At 43.8% G+C, this 16,580-nt stretch overlaps 1 protein-coding gene across 5 annotated transcripts in view; it reads left to right on the top strand.

The window, feature by feature from the left end:
• B4GALT4 (beta-1,4-galactosyltransferase 4) overlaps nucleotides 1-16,580 on the top strand; it is a 40,408-nt gene that overhangs the window by 713 nt on the left and 23,115 nt on the right. Inside the window, exons 1-2 of one of the 5 annotated variants that reach the window (XM_042788483.1) lie at nucleotides 5,771-5,855; nucleotides 6,920-6,992. The exons of 1 other annotated variant lie outside the window; for it this stretch is intronic. The gene's annotated coding sequence lies outside the window, so the exon portion shown is untranslated. Of the gene's footprint in view, nucleotides 1-5,753; nucleotides 5,856-6,919; nucleotides 6,993-13,948; nucleotides 13,972-16,580 lie in introns of those variants that run through there. 3 more of the 5 variants (XM_033005179.2, XM_042788484.1, XM_042788486.1) reach the window with 3 other exon arrangements.

The raw sequence follows: 16,580 nt of genomic DNA, 5'->3' as shown, positions 1-16,580 counted from the left end.
CAAGAGGAAATACTGGAGGAAAGAAATATTGCGTGTGAGCAGTGGACAATTCTGTGTCACCACTCAAAAGTCTTACCCCCAGAACCTGCTGTCTCAGGCCAGGCAAGTCTATGGTAAATAGGGTAGAGCTGGCCTGGCCAACCCATTCTGTTCTGATAAAGTCTCATTGGCTTATCAGTGTGGTTAGGCTTGTCTCTGATAGAGAATACGCCCTCCTTATTCCCTGCCAGCAGATCTGGACCACAGCTGCCGTGCTCTGAACAGACCGCAGATGCCTGCCTCACTGCCCTTGCACCTCGGATTTGCTCATCTTTCTCCCTGTAGCCACAGAAATGACCAGTGACAGCCCAGCTGTACCAGCAGGCTGTGGCTGTAGTCCTGTCTGCACCTCTGTAATGCACACCTTGTACTAGGAAATCTGCCAAAACATTCTGTTGTTTCAGATCAGCTGGAAAAAAGCCCAAACTAAAATATGAAATCTTTCAAAAAATAAATTGTTCTTAACCTCAGTTCAGGTGTCTCAAAGGCCTGAGGCCCCTGCTCCAAGAGAAAGCTACTCTTTGTGTAAAATATGCCCAGGAGATCTTAGCTGATGGAGCTGTGCAACAGGGCAGAGTAAGGTAGGAGACAGAGGTCTGTGCTAATCCCACAGGGGGGAAATTCCTTCTCAGCTGCAAGTCTGAACACCAGTTTAAGTCTGGATACATGCAGAAGAATCTTACAGTTTCTGTGCATTTTGACTCAAATAAATAACTTTGCGTTACTTGTAAAAGTTAGGCTGATGACCTGACAGCAACTCTGGCTAGATGTTTTAAGGTTTACACACCCTTCTACCTAGCATACTACTTATAATGGTTATGCATACAGAATTCAATTAAATTGTATGAAGACTTGGGTGCCTCGTCTTTTCCTTTCTTGTTCTCATGTGGAAACAAGCCTGGGACAACTGCAGAGTGACAATTTATTCTCATGTATCCTTGATCATGCTATTTCAGAAATACCTTGCATATATCTGCCAGGGTCCTTGTGGCCAATCCATGACATGTTTTATTTTTATCACCGAGTTCATCAGAAAGATGTGTGAATGAGGACAGCAAGGACCCAAACATATTTGCAAGGCAACTGTAATCCAGCCTGAGCTAAGGAAACTAGGACTGAGGAATAAGGAGCACCTCGGGCAGAATGTGAAAGATGAGACCACCCTTGTTACGTTTTGTGAAATCCCCCCAGTGATTTAACTGATCCTTGCGTGGGACTTGTATCATGTGAAATTTGGGATTACATCTGTGAGAAACCCAGGAAAGTAGAGGCCCATGTTCAGAAAGACTCTTCCTCTCTGATTAAATGTGTAATCGCTACAGGGAATTTGATAAAACACTTGTGCTGAGTCCCTGTACCATCACTTTCACCACTGTCCAGTACACCAGCAAACACTAATGGTATGAAACTTCTTTCACGCTCAGCCAGTAGCACACTTGATTTTGCCCTTTTTTGCCTGCTCCTGTTTTCTTCTAACTCTCATTTCCTTTCTGGTATTTGGGGTTAATGCCCTTTTTATTTACTTCTTGCTTCTGCCATGCTTCATGTCTGTTTTCTGCTGCCCCTTAGAAGACGTAAAATCTTTGTCACTCACTCTCCCTCCTGTTTCAAACTCCCTTTCCAGTCTTACTGATTTAACTCCTTCCTTTTCCATTTTATCAAACATCCCCTCTATCCTTTTGCTGCAGGGCTACTGCCCCACAATCTGTGGGGCATAAAGGGGTGTGACCCTGAACAGTCCTGTAAATTTACCCTGGGATACGGCTGTAATTTAACTCCGAGAGTCAAAGCCTTACCTCAGCAAAGCAAAGACCTAATTTCCGTCTTATGTACACATACTCAGATGAGGTCAGGTACCACTGTCAGTGTGGCTGTAGTGACATGAAATCCAGCACGAACCAATTGCTTGAGTGTCCACTGGTTGCTGGGATGGCTTTTGAAGCCCACTCTATGCTCCTTGCTACTGACACCATGCTGTTATTGGCACCTGCCCATCTGCTTTGCTGACTTGTACGACTGTGCCAGTAAGTCATCACCACCAGGACATATTTCCATGGAAGTTATTTTGTGCTGCAGAACATTTACTTAGCGTGTGCTAGGATTGGGCTCCAGGGTTTAAAGTTGGGTGTGTGCTAGGATTGGGCTCTAAAGTTCAAAATAGAGTGTAGCTGAATAAGACACAGTAAAATTAGGAGCATAGACCTCTGGATTTAACAGTTATATTAACTCTCTTACAGAAAATACTAGTGTTATGGGGATCGTGAGTCACTTTTGTCTAAAAATGTGAGGTGGAACTTCCTGTTGTGACCACACAAACACCGGTTGGATTTTGTGCACAAACCATGGCCTGGGAAGTCAAATCTCCCTTCCAAAGTTTCCTCTGTATCACATCTGCCTGCAAGAAAGGGTCACCGCTGTTCACCTTTCGAGGCCACGTTGCATCAGGCAAACAGCTTTCATCCAAAAGATTTATCAGGTAAAAGGCCTGTGTTTAAACCGTGAGATTGAAGAACAGAAACAAAAAGAAAGGCTGTTTTCACACTTCCTGCAGGGAGGAGCGTCTGATGTGGACTTTGTATCTGTATCCAGAAAATCAGTGCTGCTGTACATCTTCTACAGGTCGTGTTACAGAAGTGTTTTACTTCAGATCACCACTGTCTCTGTGAATAGGAAACTAACCTGCAGGGCTTTAAAATCTACTCTTGCTCAGCAAATAGCACTGCTAACAGACACAGACCCAAATGACCCATGTTCTGATTCTGTTTGCTCGGAAATTCTGATACTTAAATGATGCTGTATTGAGATAGACTACATCCAGGATTGCTTCATTGGTAATTTTTTAGTAGCACTAAGAACCTGGTATGGATTTGCTTTCTGAGGGAAGGAAACCATTTATGCTGTGCTAAGGAAACTGATGAGGTATCAGGTTTTCTGTCCGATATCACCGTCTCTTCCCAGACAGGAAAAAAAGGTGTCTGTTCATCACCTCAACATAGTAACGTTACTCAACATGCCATATACTGTGTGTCCTTCTCCAAACTGGAGATGTAGCATTCCACTGAAATACCTACTACTACGTTTACACATAATTATTTACTGAATGGCATTATTTCCTCAACTAATGATCTTTGGCCTTTTTCAAAGATTTAAAAAATGTAATTTTACACTTTGAAAACCTTGAGTCAGTGGGACATTTGGGGAAAAAATAGGTTGTACTGCATTTGCATGTGGCGTGGGGCCCAGTGATACATGGCTGATATTCTGGGTAGTTTAAGTTCAGTTCTTGTCATATTCTACAAGTGGGAATAAAATCAACAGCTAAAGATCTCACCTAGGACAACCGGAATTTCTGAACTAGGGGAAAAGGTAAGGTTTTGCTTAGTAAAAGATTAAAGATAGGTCACTGAAGGAGACCCCAGACTCAGGACCCTTCTCAATACAGACTCTGTTCCCGTGAGATTCACAAGAGGGTTTTATTTTTTAGAACAGTCATAACATTTAGTCCAGAGGAAAGAAACCTGATTAAAGAAAGTTTGGCAAATGTGACATTTGCCAGATAAGAACGCTTGTGGAAGAAAACACGCACAGGGACTTTTATAAAAGCGTAGCCACAGCAATGCTTGTATCAGTTTAGCATAGTGTTCCATGGGCCGTAACTGGAGATAACTGCTGTTCTCAGCGCATTCTCTCCTACATCCCCCTCGATGCCTCCACTGCAACAGCCCTTCATACCCCCACAACACAGTATCCCACACCTCTGAAACCACACAACACTTGCAGACCCTCTGCGTATCCCGAGTTGCTTCTAGCATTTTCACACCCACCTTTGGCCGCCTTTTCTCTCCCCTTACTGACCCTGCAAGGCCACCACAAGAGCTTCACATCTCACTACTTGCTTACCTGCCTTCGTTAGCCTGTAGGATGAGTGAGAATGTGATTTGCTGGGCGTGTTGGGACTTAAGGCACACGCTGGTTAGGTCTGTGGTTTGCGTGTGGCTGGGCAAGCCGGGTAGTGCCAATACACCCTCGGCTGGGTCAAATGATGACTAATGCTCTCTGCCACTCTCTCAGCAGAGTGTCTTCTTCTGTAGCTACAGCTCTGATTCTTACAGCATTAACAGAAACTTGCTACCTTTGAGACGGGTGCTGCTTTGACAGGTTTGATTACAACTGGCAAGTAGCACCTGGGTTCGACAATTACGTAACATTATAAAACCCGACTAAAACTATCAATAGGTGTGACCGATACCCTTGGAAAAGCAGTCACTCATACAGTTTTTGTATCATGTATCTTTTAATTTCGGATTATCAACATCCTTCACTATTTACAAACTGAAGGAATGTAAGACTATTCTTCATTCTCCCTCCAATCCAATTCCTGGCAGTTTCAGTGGAGGTTATTTTTTTTTCTCACAAAGAAACATTTACAACATTTTGCTTTGTTTAACTTTTTACGCTTTTAAACAGAAGTTTTATCCTCTATGGTTCTTTTAACAGAAGTAATTTCTTACCACAAAAGAAGATGAATTTTGCCTTTGTCTTGAAGGGCTTTTTTAGTGCTTGACAGCAGATTCCTCTTGGGCGCAACTTTTTGAGGTCTGGGCTGAGGATTCCAGGTCCTGACAGGCACATATACAGGCTGATCATAGAGCTGGGCAGACTCAGCAGGGCAGCACCACAGTCACCCCTACTGCTCCCCTTTTGCTTTTCTTGCTGTTGTCAGTGAAATGTCTTTGCTATTTTGACCAAATAATTTTAAATAATTGTTCTTTTTTTTTTTTTTTTTTTGCAAGTAGTGGCACTAAAGCCAAAAAGTTTTGCATGGAGAAACAAGTTACATTATAGCAATATGAACTTTGCTTAATCCATAGGGTGATCTCATTTGTACTGCAGGCAAGAATACCTTTGATTTTGAGGCTTTTTTCAAACATTAAGAACATTTACTAATAGCAGATAAACACTTTCAGCCATCTGCATGTGAGCAGGCACACTTGCAGGGCTTTTGTTTGCACTGTAAGGGTTTGACACAAAAAGCCTTTTTACGATTCAATTTAAGGAAAGGGAACACCTTTCTCTTTCCTGCACAATTAGGTTTTTGAAGCAGGCTTCTTCAGTTGTGATTTCTGAGAACTCCTGCCGTGCCTCACCTAATTTCACTGTAAGTAAGTACTGGATACACTTTGCGAGGAAGCCAAACTCCCAAGTTTTGACAAGTGCCAGCAATGCAAATGCCGCGATGCCCACGGCCCTCAAAACTCCCCTGCAGCTTCAGTAAGCCCAGGCACCTCTGCGGGCCCGCGGCCGGTCAGGCCTGGCGGAGCTCTGGCGCCCGGCCACGAACACCCCGGCCGGGCTGAGCCGCCGGCACCATCCGACCCGTGCTGATAACGTTACGCCTCCCGAGTTTGCTCTGGAATCCCAAAGCAAAGAAGCGGATAAGGCCCGCTGGCCCGCTACTCCCAGCCCCGCCGAGGAGCCGCCGGGGCGGGGGGGCCGGCAACGGCCGCCACAGCGGGGCCGCTCTATTCCTGCGGCCGGGGTCTCTGTGGCGGGAGGCGGCCGCTCTATCCTCGAGCTCTATGGTCGGGGGGCGGGGGGGTGTGGGGGGGGCGGGGAGGGGGGGAGGTCGGCGGCGGCGGCGGCGTCGGGTCCCCCGGCAGCCGTTGGGCGCGCGCGCCGCGCCCCGCCCCCGGCACGCGGCGCTGGGCGGTAAGGGGAGGGGGCGCGCGCGCGGCAGGGCGCCTGCGCGCGGAGGCGGTGGTTAGCCGGGAGCGGGCTGCGTGGTGTCCCTGCGGGCCCCCTCACGCGTGGGCCTCGTAAGTGTGTGTGTGTGTTCGGGGGAGAGGCGCACCGTGGGGAGCTGCCTGGCGTGAGGGCGGGCCGGGCCTCAATCGCGGCGGGCGGGCGGGAGTACGGAAGGGAGCGGGGTGTCGGCACCGGGTTAAATTGTGGGGAAAGGGGTAAAAAGATGAAATATGGGTAGTGGGGATAGCAATTTTCCGGGAGGTGTTTTCAGTTTTAAAGCCTTAGCGAAAGAGAGATGCGAATGAGTGGGTGGGTAGGTGGTGTGTGTTTAATTTTGCCTCGTATTTCGAGCATCTGATACGTGGAGAAAACTTTAGCTAGCCTTCGGCAGCTCATTGCTTCTAGGTGATGTATATGCGATGTATATCCCCCCTGTATATGCCTCATGAACATCAGAGGCAGGACCTGGGGATGTGATCCAGCAAATAAGTCTGCCTGTATATAATTTTATTGTAGCATCGGGTCACTGATCTAATTGGGAACGGTTACATATCTAAAAATTGTATACCAGGTGGAAGTACTTACTGTATTGGGCTCAGAGGTCATAGGTCAGGAGGAGGGATGTAGTGCACTGGTGTTTTCATTTTAACTGAAGCTTTTGAGCGGTTTTGTAGTAAAGTAAATTCAGTAGAAACTGGAGCACAGGCAAGTGATGCTGTTCACAAAAATTTTCTCACTGACAGGGCGTAAACTTTGATCTAAATGTTACTTTGGAATAGCCAAAACAGTGATTAGAGGGCTTGAGAGGGGACTAGCACAGGTTCATGGGAGCCCTCCTTTGGTGAAAATGCCCCAGGTGATGATGGAAATGTATTTGCAGGTCTTGAGGGGAAGCAGAAGTGGGGCTACTAGTGAGAGTATTTAAGAAGGTTTGCTTTGTGAGTCATAATATGTGCAAAGTATACCACTGATACGGTTAGAAACCTTGCAGACTTAAGATTTTTTGCAGCACTATGTAGTAATAGTCAAAAAGGAGATTACATGTATTCAGTTTCTTACTAATACCTGCTTGTCTCAAAGAGTTAATGAGGATCTCTTGTGGATTTAACATTCTTTCCACCCTCTCACTTAACAGCTAAGGAAGTTCCCGAGGGACAGCTGAGTCAATTTAGAAGAGCTCAGTTTTCAACAGAGAAGATTAAAGGAAGGTGAAAGTTTGATGTCACTGAGATGGCTAATATTAAAAAACCCAGAGATATAAGATTTAGCATCTGTTCGCATTCTTTGACTTTAGATGTTTACACTTCTTATCAGTAAGGCTGGTAGTTATGTGAGATGCACTTTCTCTAAAGATTTTTTTTTTTTTTTCTTCTGCAACTCGGTGATGATTCTGTAAGTCTTCTGTTGTTAATTACAACCACTCCGATTAAATTTACAATACTGAAAAGCATGGCTTCAGGGTTTTGTATTATTCTCTGTCACTATTCAACTTGGATAATGTTTCATGAACCTTTCTTTAACACTGTCAAGTATATCATCTTTCATCCAAGATACTGTTACTGTAAATGAGTTTTCTTGATAAACACTTTAAGTATGATCAATCTCATTTTTCATTTATGTAGGTGTTTCCTTGAAATTTTTGTAACAGCTGTATTTTACTTTCACAAATACCTTTCAGTTGGAAGTGAGAAATTTGTTACTTCAACTTTGGAAGGCTTGGGTTTTTCTTTTTCTTTTGTTTGAGTTGCCATGTTCTTCTATTTTAAATAATATGCAGGGGAAAGTAGACGTTGAGGGGTGCTTGATTTCTGTTTTTTATTATATGATCCTGAATCTAAGTTACATGAATGAGTTTAGTGAGTTTGGGTTTTGATAGTTTGAAGGTGATATGCCTGGAGATTCAGAAACCTTGTTAAATGACTACCTGCTTTGATGCAAGAGTTCAGTTAAAAAAATGCTTGTTTAGGCAAATAATGTAGTCCAAAAGACACCCAGCAGGTATGCAACTGGGCTAGCCGTTTTTTGCTTCAGAGGCTGTGTTTTTGGTGCTGTGTGTAACTGGGACTTTGAAAATACCGTAAAACAATGGGAGAGAGCTTCCATCACTTTTTTCTTTTTAGTTTTTAACATATTTATGGATTTTTATAATTATTGTGTCTCCATGCTTATTTTTTTTTTTCTGTTGAAAGTGTTTTGCCATACCTACAAGTAATATGCCTTGCAGCTATGATTGTGTCATCTTGATGTCCTTAAATCTTTTTTTAGCTATATGCAGTGCTGCTGCTGAGAGCAACAGCTGGGTAACATTTATGTGTCAGCGGTGAATAGTGGGATAAAGTTATCATATGTTATAATTAAAGTAATCCTTTTAAACTGATATAATGATGATTCTAAATGTATGCAGTTATAAACAATAGCAACATTTTCAGATCTGATGTTGCCGGGGCTTCTGCAGCACTAACCATGTGTCCCCCTCAGTCTTCAGTCCTGTAATTGACTTCTGAACTCTTGCGGCTAACTTTATTCATCAGTGAGATGGGGAGGAATAATACCTGCACAGAAATGAGAAGTAAAGGGTTGTAAAGGAGCCACTTTCCCCTACTTTGCTTCTGAGTTAAGTATCATCCACCTTCAACCTTCTCCTGTGTTCCTGGAAAGGGCTAGAGCCTGGCTGCTGCTTGGGTGAGGAGGGTTGTAGAGGGAGAGGAGCTCTTTAACCATGAGGGAGTAGGAGAGGAGGAGTCGTCCATGTCACATCTTACCTTTAGTTCTCCAGGCTCCCCAGCAAGATCTGGTGAGATGGGGAAAACAGATTAGTAACTGAGTGTGAAAAAGAGTGATACGCTATCTCCGGCTGCCTGAAATTTTACTGAGCTGCTTGCCCAAAAGGTTTAATAATATCCTGATTCTCAGGGGGGGTATGTTTTTAGAATTACTTCCACAAGCATTTGATGAAAGTTGCTTGTTGCCAGGTTGAACTAGAATTGTTGGAACAGTTTTGAATTCTGTCACGCGCTGTTCTAGGCCATAACACTCCCAAAGGGTGTAAGTTACAGCTCTTAAATTGTATGTTTGAAACTTTTCTCCTGTATAAAAATCCATCTGCAGATTGGTTGAAAATTTGCATAGATATAAATTCTGTTTTAACATGGAAAAGGACCTGTACATTTAATAGCTTAACAAAATCATGCCATCTACATAACATCATAATAGCTGTCTTCGAAGTAGGCAGTGACGATTTGTAATCCTTACTGAGATAAGACTGCAAAAAAAATAAAAGGGGTAAAAATCTGTTCGTGCCTAAGGAGGGTTTGACTGGAATGTCTTTAGTGCAGTTCTCATGCCAATGTACCTCCATGAGAAACAAATAATGTGATTCTACTCTTAGTTATGCATTCATAATGCATGTACAACTTTATTAGTTTTCATTTTTTATTTTTACAAATTTGTTCATAGATACTTGTAAACTGAAAATTATAAATGTGTTAAGTAGCCACAGGTCTATACTCTTACCTTAACTTCTATCCTGTATTGCTTTATCTGTCTGTGGCTGAAACTTTGGTTTAAAAATAAAAACATTGTGAAGTATTTAAAGCTAGAATAAGGATGTGCACTGTTTTAATATAGTGTTTTTCTCAAATGTTATTTTTTGTGCAGGAGAAAGGTGAGTGAGGAATTTGTCCAGAAATGTATTGAGGTTTGTTGTTTTGGGGGGGTTTTGTTTTGTTTTTTTTTTTTTTTTCTTTCTGTAAAATGGTAAGTTCTCTGACATTTGGCATCCATTCTAGCAAGGCAGCAGCTGCCAGAAAAAGATAGGGTATTGCTGAGTTGAATCATGAGCATAGCTTTCCATTATACATGAGATTCCTGTGTTCACAGAAATCTGTTTTACCGTGTGCTTTTTCAGGATATTCCAGTGACCTTGGCAGGAAGATGTTTTTGAATGGTGATGTATTTTATTTATTTTTTTTTTTAAAAAGATACTGTCTGTGGTAAGCAGTGAGGTAGTTACAGGGTGTGCCAGTACTGTTTGCTGTATGCCTTGCTCTGTCTCTTTGCACTCTGGCAGTGCTCTGTCTTTTACAGTGAGGCAAGTGGCTCAGCTGTAGTTGTGCAACAAGAGAGTCCATTCATAAATGTGTTTCTTGGCCTGGAGATGTTAGATTGCATTTCCTAGCATAAAATTGGAGTTCGTTACATCTTAGGAAAGTGCAAACTCTACTGGAGTATTGGAGTAGCACCCTCTCAGTTGGCCTGTGCTTGACATGTTGGGTCATTTGCAGCAAAGGCTCCGTGCTTGCTTAGTAGAGAAAGCACAAGCTTTTCCTTTGGTAATCTCAGAAATCTTAATGTGATGTTTTAGGCACTGAGTATTTGCCAAGAGTTAAGTCTCTGTTTTATAAGTGAAATGTGACTATATGAAAATGTCCGCTGCTTGCTCACCAGATTGCCTGGAAATGTGGAAAGTAGCTGTATGTCCACTATCTAATATTTGAGATAGATGTAAAGCACTTGAACAAGAATAATGCTAAAGCCAGGATTCCTCTAGGGCCCTGTATTAAATGAAAATGTTGACTGAAATTTCTTCTGCCTTGGTGAAATTGTTGCTTCAAGTTTGTCCACCTGAAGATAGATTTGCATAGCTATGGCTATGCCCTGTAGCAGTTAATGTCTAGATGAACAGACAAGAAGTGTCAGTTGGTTAATCTGAGGTGCTAGAAGTGTGTATTTACTATTCTGGACATGAGTGGAGGGCAGTGAACTCCCAGGTAGGTGCTGTGGCTAGAGGTACAGGCTGGAGAGGACTGTAACTTGGGTGTACTAGTAGGCAGAAAATGACACGCATTCTGAGTTAATGAGTAATCATTAATAAGCTGTACATCTCAAGCAGTGTGCTGGGTCTTTTAAAGCAATTTTAAGTCAGTATTTCACTTCAGTTAATGGAATGCCATATCGAGTGTAGGTGACAAGGTGCTGGCAGCAGGGGTGGTTGTGCAAGGGTGGCCTCTGTGGGAAGAGGCCAGGGGCTACAACTGTGCTGAACACAGCCAGCTCTAGCCAGCCCTGAAACTGGGCAAGGCTGAGCCCACCAGCTGAGCTGGTGGTGCCTCGGGGGAAAATGTCTTTAGGAAAGGGTGAAATGCTGCGCAGCAGCTGTGAGAGGAGTAAGAGAGATGGGAAAAAAACAAACAAACAAACAAACAAAAAAAAACCAAAACCCAAAAAAACCACACAGAAGAAAAAGAAGTGAGAAACAGCTCTGTAAACACCAGGGTGGGAGAAGGAGGCGCTCCTGGTGTGGAGCAGGTCCCCTCCACAGGCTGCAGGGTGGGTAGCACGGTGGAGAGGATACCCACCCTGCAGGCCAGGGAGGGCCCCGCAGAACCCCACGCCGCAGCAGGCGGGCATGCCCTGGAGGGAGCTGCAGCCTGCGCAGAGCCTGTGCTGGAGCAGGCTCCTGTCGGGGACTGCAGCCTGTGGACAGGAGCAGGCTTTCTGGCTGGAACTGTGGCCCGCGGCAAGGGCCCGTGCTTGGAGCAGTTTGTGGAGGACGCTACCCTGTGGGAAGAACCCCCACCGAAGAAAGGGAAAAATGTGAGGAGGAAGGAGTGGCAGAGAGGAGCTGTTATGGACTGACCCCCATTCCCCATCCCCCTGCCCTGTTGTGGGGTGGGGAGTAGAGGAGGGAAGAATGAAGGAGTGAAGCTGAACCTGGGAAGAAGAGAGTGGAGGGCAAATGTTTTTGTGTCTCACCATCCTGCTCTATTTTCAATTGACAATAAATGAATTTTCCCCGAGTCGAGTCTATCTTGCCTGTGACAGTAATTGGTAAGTGATCTCCTCATTTTTATCTCAACCCATGACCTTTTTCATCTTATTGTCTCCCCCTGTCCTGTTTGGGAGGGGTGTGGGGAGAAGTGAGAGAGTGTCTGGGTGGGTGTCGGGCAGCCAGAAGACCAGTGACACGTATTCAGAGGACAATGGACTTCACACATACCGGTGCTCAGGGACTGCTGCTTCTGTCCAGTGCATTCCCTGTGGAGCAAGTTGTTCAGCTCTTTGATCATAAACTAAAGCAGGTTGGAACACAGGAATAGCACTCCTCATTTGGGGTAACATTGGGTGGAAGAACAGTGGCATCCCTGTTAGGGATAGGTGAGATACTGAGATGCTCCTATTTTTTCTGTCTTACATGTCAGAGTTAAAGATGTAGGGAGAGTCCTCTTTCAGTGCTTTTCTTCTATGATGTTCATTTTGTATTAAATTGATCTGTTGTATTTGCCTGCCAAGCCTTGTTTACATCTGTTGCAGTTGCTTCTTCCTAAGTGATGTAAGCTAAATATCTAGGTTATTTCCTGGTGTGTTATGTATTCTTTATCTGTAATTCAGGGAGTTGGAGCTGCCAGTCCTTTTGTTCTTTTACACAGTATCAAGCAGTTATCAAGTAATAAATAGCAAAAGAAGAGTGTGGCGCCAGCACATCTGTTTGTATTCTTAACACAGCTGGAATGTTTTTAGCTGGCAGTGGCTGTTACTCTAATCAGGCCCCACAAATGCACCTTGGCCTGTTTCTTTTTAACTATACGTTTCCACTTTAAAATGGTCTGGTTGGGGTCACTTGGTAGAATGTTCCCAGTTATTGCCCTGAAATGTATACTATCATCCTCATAAAATAACCACTCCTGTTCCACTGAAAGCTGAGCTACTGTGTTTTTGCTGGTAGTTGTACCAGTTCTTCTGAGACTGTTCAGTGGGAAGGGTAGACAGGATCACAGAGCGTTGCTAGAAATACTGCTTGCCTCCTAGTCTGGCTAATCCCGTGTTTGCATGAGAGCTGATGTTGGTGCAGAGAAAGTATAGTTTGGGGATGAGAGTGGGGAGGAGGGTGAGACAGTGACAGTTGAGATCCAGGCTGGTCTGACTTTGTGACTGACCAGTGAAAAAACACAGTAATCCTGAAGGGGTTTTTTTCTACACTAAGCGTCTGAAACAAGGCAGTTTTTCCTGAAAACTTGAGCAGTACTACTAATAAATAAGACCTTTGTGGTGTAGAGGAGGCTTACTGGGAAGGCTTTGAAATATCTATCTGCTTGGAATGTACGTATTGCACAAAGAGTTTAAACAGGTTTGAGTTACAGGAAATTAACACTTGTCATGAGTCTGTACCTATCCTTTCTCTCCTCACCTCTAACACAATCCGTCTTACCTGTGTACTCAGGCCTCATCCTTTCTATGGTGTTTTGTCATTATCAGTATGTTGACTGGAAGCATGAGAAAAATCCCACCCCCTACCTGACATAGGTGCGCTCATAAATTCCCCTAATATAGGTGCAACTCCACTGAAGGAAGCGTGTTTGTCAGCTTAATATACAGCAGCTAGGGAGGAGGCTTAGGTAGGTCGGCAGCAAAACTCTTCCTGGCAGCCGTGTGCCAGACAGGAGGTCGGCCAGCACGGCCAACGCTGCGGTGCTGCTGCCCTGGCAGCCTGGGAGAGCCTCCGGACGGCGAAGAGGCGCCTCCCTTGTTTCCATCCTGCTGATTCCGTGAGGTTGCTCAAGGGGTGTTATGGGGCAGAGTGGTAGAAAAAGCACCAGTGAGGGACAACGTTGTAATAAGTTACTTTTTCGTGAAAAGACTGGTCAATAAGCCGGGCTTCTTGAAACACCCTTGCATAAAGTGCACATCTCCATCTGTGGTGGCACTGTCATCGGCGGGTATGTCCGGGCAATAACGGAGAGGAATGCAGCGGGAGCGCCTGGACTTCTCCACTGGTATGGACAAAAGGGTGGGCAGCTTGATCAACGTAAGAAGGGTGGCATCTCTAACATTAAAAAAAAAAAAAATCTCCAAATGGAGCAGATCCCAAAACAGCTCCAACAGAAGTTGGGGTTTGCTTTTAGGAGCAAAGGCTTGAGCTTTTGTTTCTAACCAGATGGTTTGTTAGAGTAGTTGTTGGTAAGCAGTATCGCTTCTGGCACAGTGCTCTGTGAAAATACGCCTGGGTGCCCCCCGTGCTGGGGAGAAGGGCTGCCTGCCATCCTGGGCTGGGACCTGAGCCGAGGGAGGGGCGTGTGGGGCGGGCGGCACTAAGGAGCCTCTTAGGGCTGGGGAAGAGCGGGACGTGTTGGCTCTTCTTTTGGTCATCCGGCAAGTTTTGAGCTGATTCCTTCCTGCAGCGTGTGAGAGGTAACAGAGATCTCTTTATGGTGCGGGGTTTCCTGGATGAAAACCGTCTGCTGCTTGCGTAGCGCTCTTCATACTTCTTGGAGCGACTGCTCTACAGGGAGGAGGGACGTAGCAGCAGAAGTGAGTGGCTTAATGTGCTTGCTTCATTTGGCTTGAAATTCTGAGAAATGGAAAGGGTGTTTGTCTGAGAATTGGGTTTCTTTTGTTTGTTGTTTTGTGGGTTGGGTTGGTTTTTTTTTTTTTTTAATAGCTCATGACTTCACCGTATCTCATTGCAGTTCGTGTTTTTTTTTAATAGGAAGAAGTAATAGGATTATAAAAGAGATATTAAAAACTGCTAGCTTAATGCCCTACTGAAAAAACTGATCTGTTGAAAAGAAGGAAATGCTTGTGAAAGTAGCAGGTTTAGACTTTTGAAAAACTTGAGGACTTGAACTGCCTTGCATAGAAAAGCTGGTACTGTACACTGATTTTTCTACCTTGTCAGTTGTAAGGAATTTAATCAATTCTTGGAGGGTTTAATGAAGATTGCTGTGCTTCATGATACCCAGAGTTAACTCATTGCTGCTTTTGACTTGGCCTGGATAAAATACTAAATAGTCTGCATAGTACAGAGCTGATGAATGCAGTCCCAAGGAACTCTTTCAGGCTTCATTTCCTGTTTGAATTTATGAAGGTTTTTAAAGTTAGGTTGAAGGGAATCATTTTTGCTGCTGAAACTCTTCTGCCGTCTGTGGAATTTGTGCGTGAGCTTGAGGAGGTTGCAGGGGTTTCTGGAAACCTGTCCTTACTGGGCAGGAGTCAAAAAGTTAGTTCGTGTAAATTATTTTTCCATGCATCAGATGAAAGTATATCTCTGGAGCTGTCCTGCAGATGATCCATACAGGGTCAATTGTTTTAAATACAGATGCATGAAAAATTTAGGCAGCATGTTCTCACTGATTGATTATACTGTTACATGTAACTTTTTTTGACAAGTAATCATGTGAATATAAGCTTTAGCATATCATAATGACAATTTTATCTAAAAATGTATCAGGGAAAACAGGTGTTTGAAAAATAATGAGTTTTTATCAACTCCAATTACATATCAAATTTTGTTTAAGGTTACTTTCTTTCACTAATATCTAGATCAGGGCTACAAGTAATCAATCTTCCTGCTGTTATTGTCTTTAGGAATGTTACTTAGAGGAAAAAGAACAGCCTTTAGTCTAGAATTTCTGGGTATCTCTGAGCTTGTAATGCTAGTGGCTTCGATCAGGCTGATAGGCAAATGGGTGGATTGACCCCGCAGCCCTTACATGGGAGAACCAGCTTGTAGGTACATTGCTTACTTGCTCTGTGCTTGCACAGCATGTCAGACTCCAATGCATGTGTATTTCTGTTGGGAAAACCCTGAATGAAAATGGATGGAGTTCTGATCTTCCTAGTTTGCTTTGGAAGAACTCTTGTCTGTGCTGGAACCTTGCTTACTGTTTTGGTCTTCCTGGATAGAGAGGAGCAAGTTAGGGCTTTGTGTTCTTGGAGGAGTCATACAGCACTGCATTTCTGATCGGTTCCTACAGGTAGCCTGTTCCAAACAGTGCTAGGAACCCTGCAGCAAGCAAGTAGGGTTTGGCATATGTTTCAAAAAACGTAACAGGCTACAGAACTTGAGTTGGCAGAGAAGCTGATGAGCACAAGGACAGTTATTGGTACAGATATGATGTTGGGGAGCACAGATCATGATGTGCCTCAATATGATCATGGATATATTTAGAAGTTTATTTGCAGTGTCTGTCTAGATATGAGCATGTTTACATATAGATGGAGATCTTTTTAATTTTTCATTTATTTTGGAATTCTAGCTGACGTTATATTTGGATAACTATGGATTTTTTCTGTTTAATTTTTTTTTCATGGATTTTGAAATGGGTACCGTGGTGTTTTTAACCTTGTGGTCTGAAGTGCTGTGCCCTTCTAGTCAGCTGTAACTTTCTAATCCAGGTTTGGTTATGCTTCACTGAGAATTTATTTTACAAGAAGGATTGAACTTTGTGTTCCTATGAAAGTTTCTTGGTACCTTTGAAGGTGAGATCTAGCTGGAGTCAGGTTGAAGAGCTATGAGAAGAGTTTAGGTGCACCACAGATGTTTTCCCACCCATATTTGAGGATTAGTCACCCTGAATTACAAAGTAAAGAAGAAGGAAGAACCATGTTTCCAGTGTCTTGGAGATTGCTTATAGCAAGGTTTGTTTAGTATCGAGTTTTTGCTTGAACTATTGTTTGCACATGTGTTAATCTCTGACTGGGTGGTACTTTTTCACCCCCCAACCAATATATCAGCCATGATTTAGGGATATCAGAGATGACAAGAACGGCTTCTATAAGCACATAGGTAACAAAAGGACGATGATGGGGAAATGTGGGCCCATTGCTCAGTGAGATGGGGGACTTGGTTACACAGATTATGGAAAAGGCTGTGCTACTGAATGCCTTCTTTTTTACAGTCTTTCCTAGCAAGACTGGGATCCAGAAATCCCAGGTCCTAGAGACCAGGGTGAAAGACTAGAGTAAGGAAGATGTACCCTTGGTGGAAGAGGATTACACAAGAGGCCAGGGAATACTTA

This window comes from Tyto alba, unplaced genomic scaffold, assembly GCF_018691265.1.
Source record: "Tyto alba isolate M040663 unplaced genomic scaffold, T.alba_DEE_v4.0 Super-Scaffold_14, whole genome shotgun sequence".
Lineage (NCBI taxonomy): Eukaryota > Metazoa > Chordata > Aves > Strigiformes > Tytonidae > Tyto > Tyto alba.
Note: the sequence above shows the minus strand (reverse complement) of the source record. Positions and strands in the feature narration are given on the sequence as shown.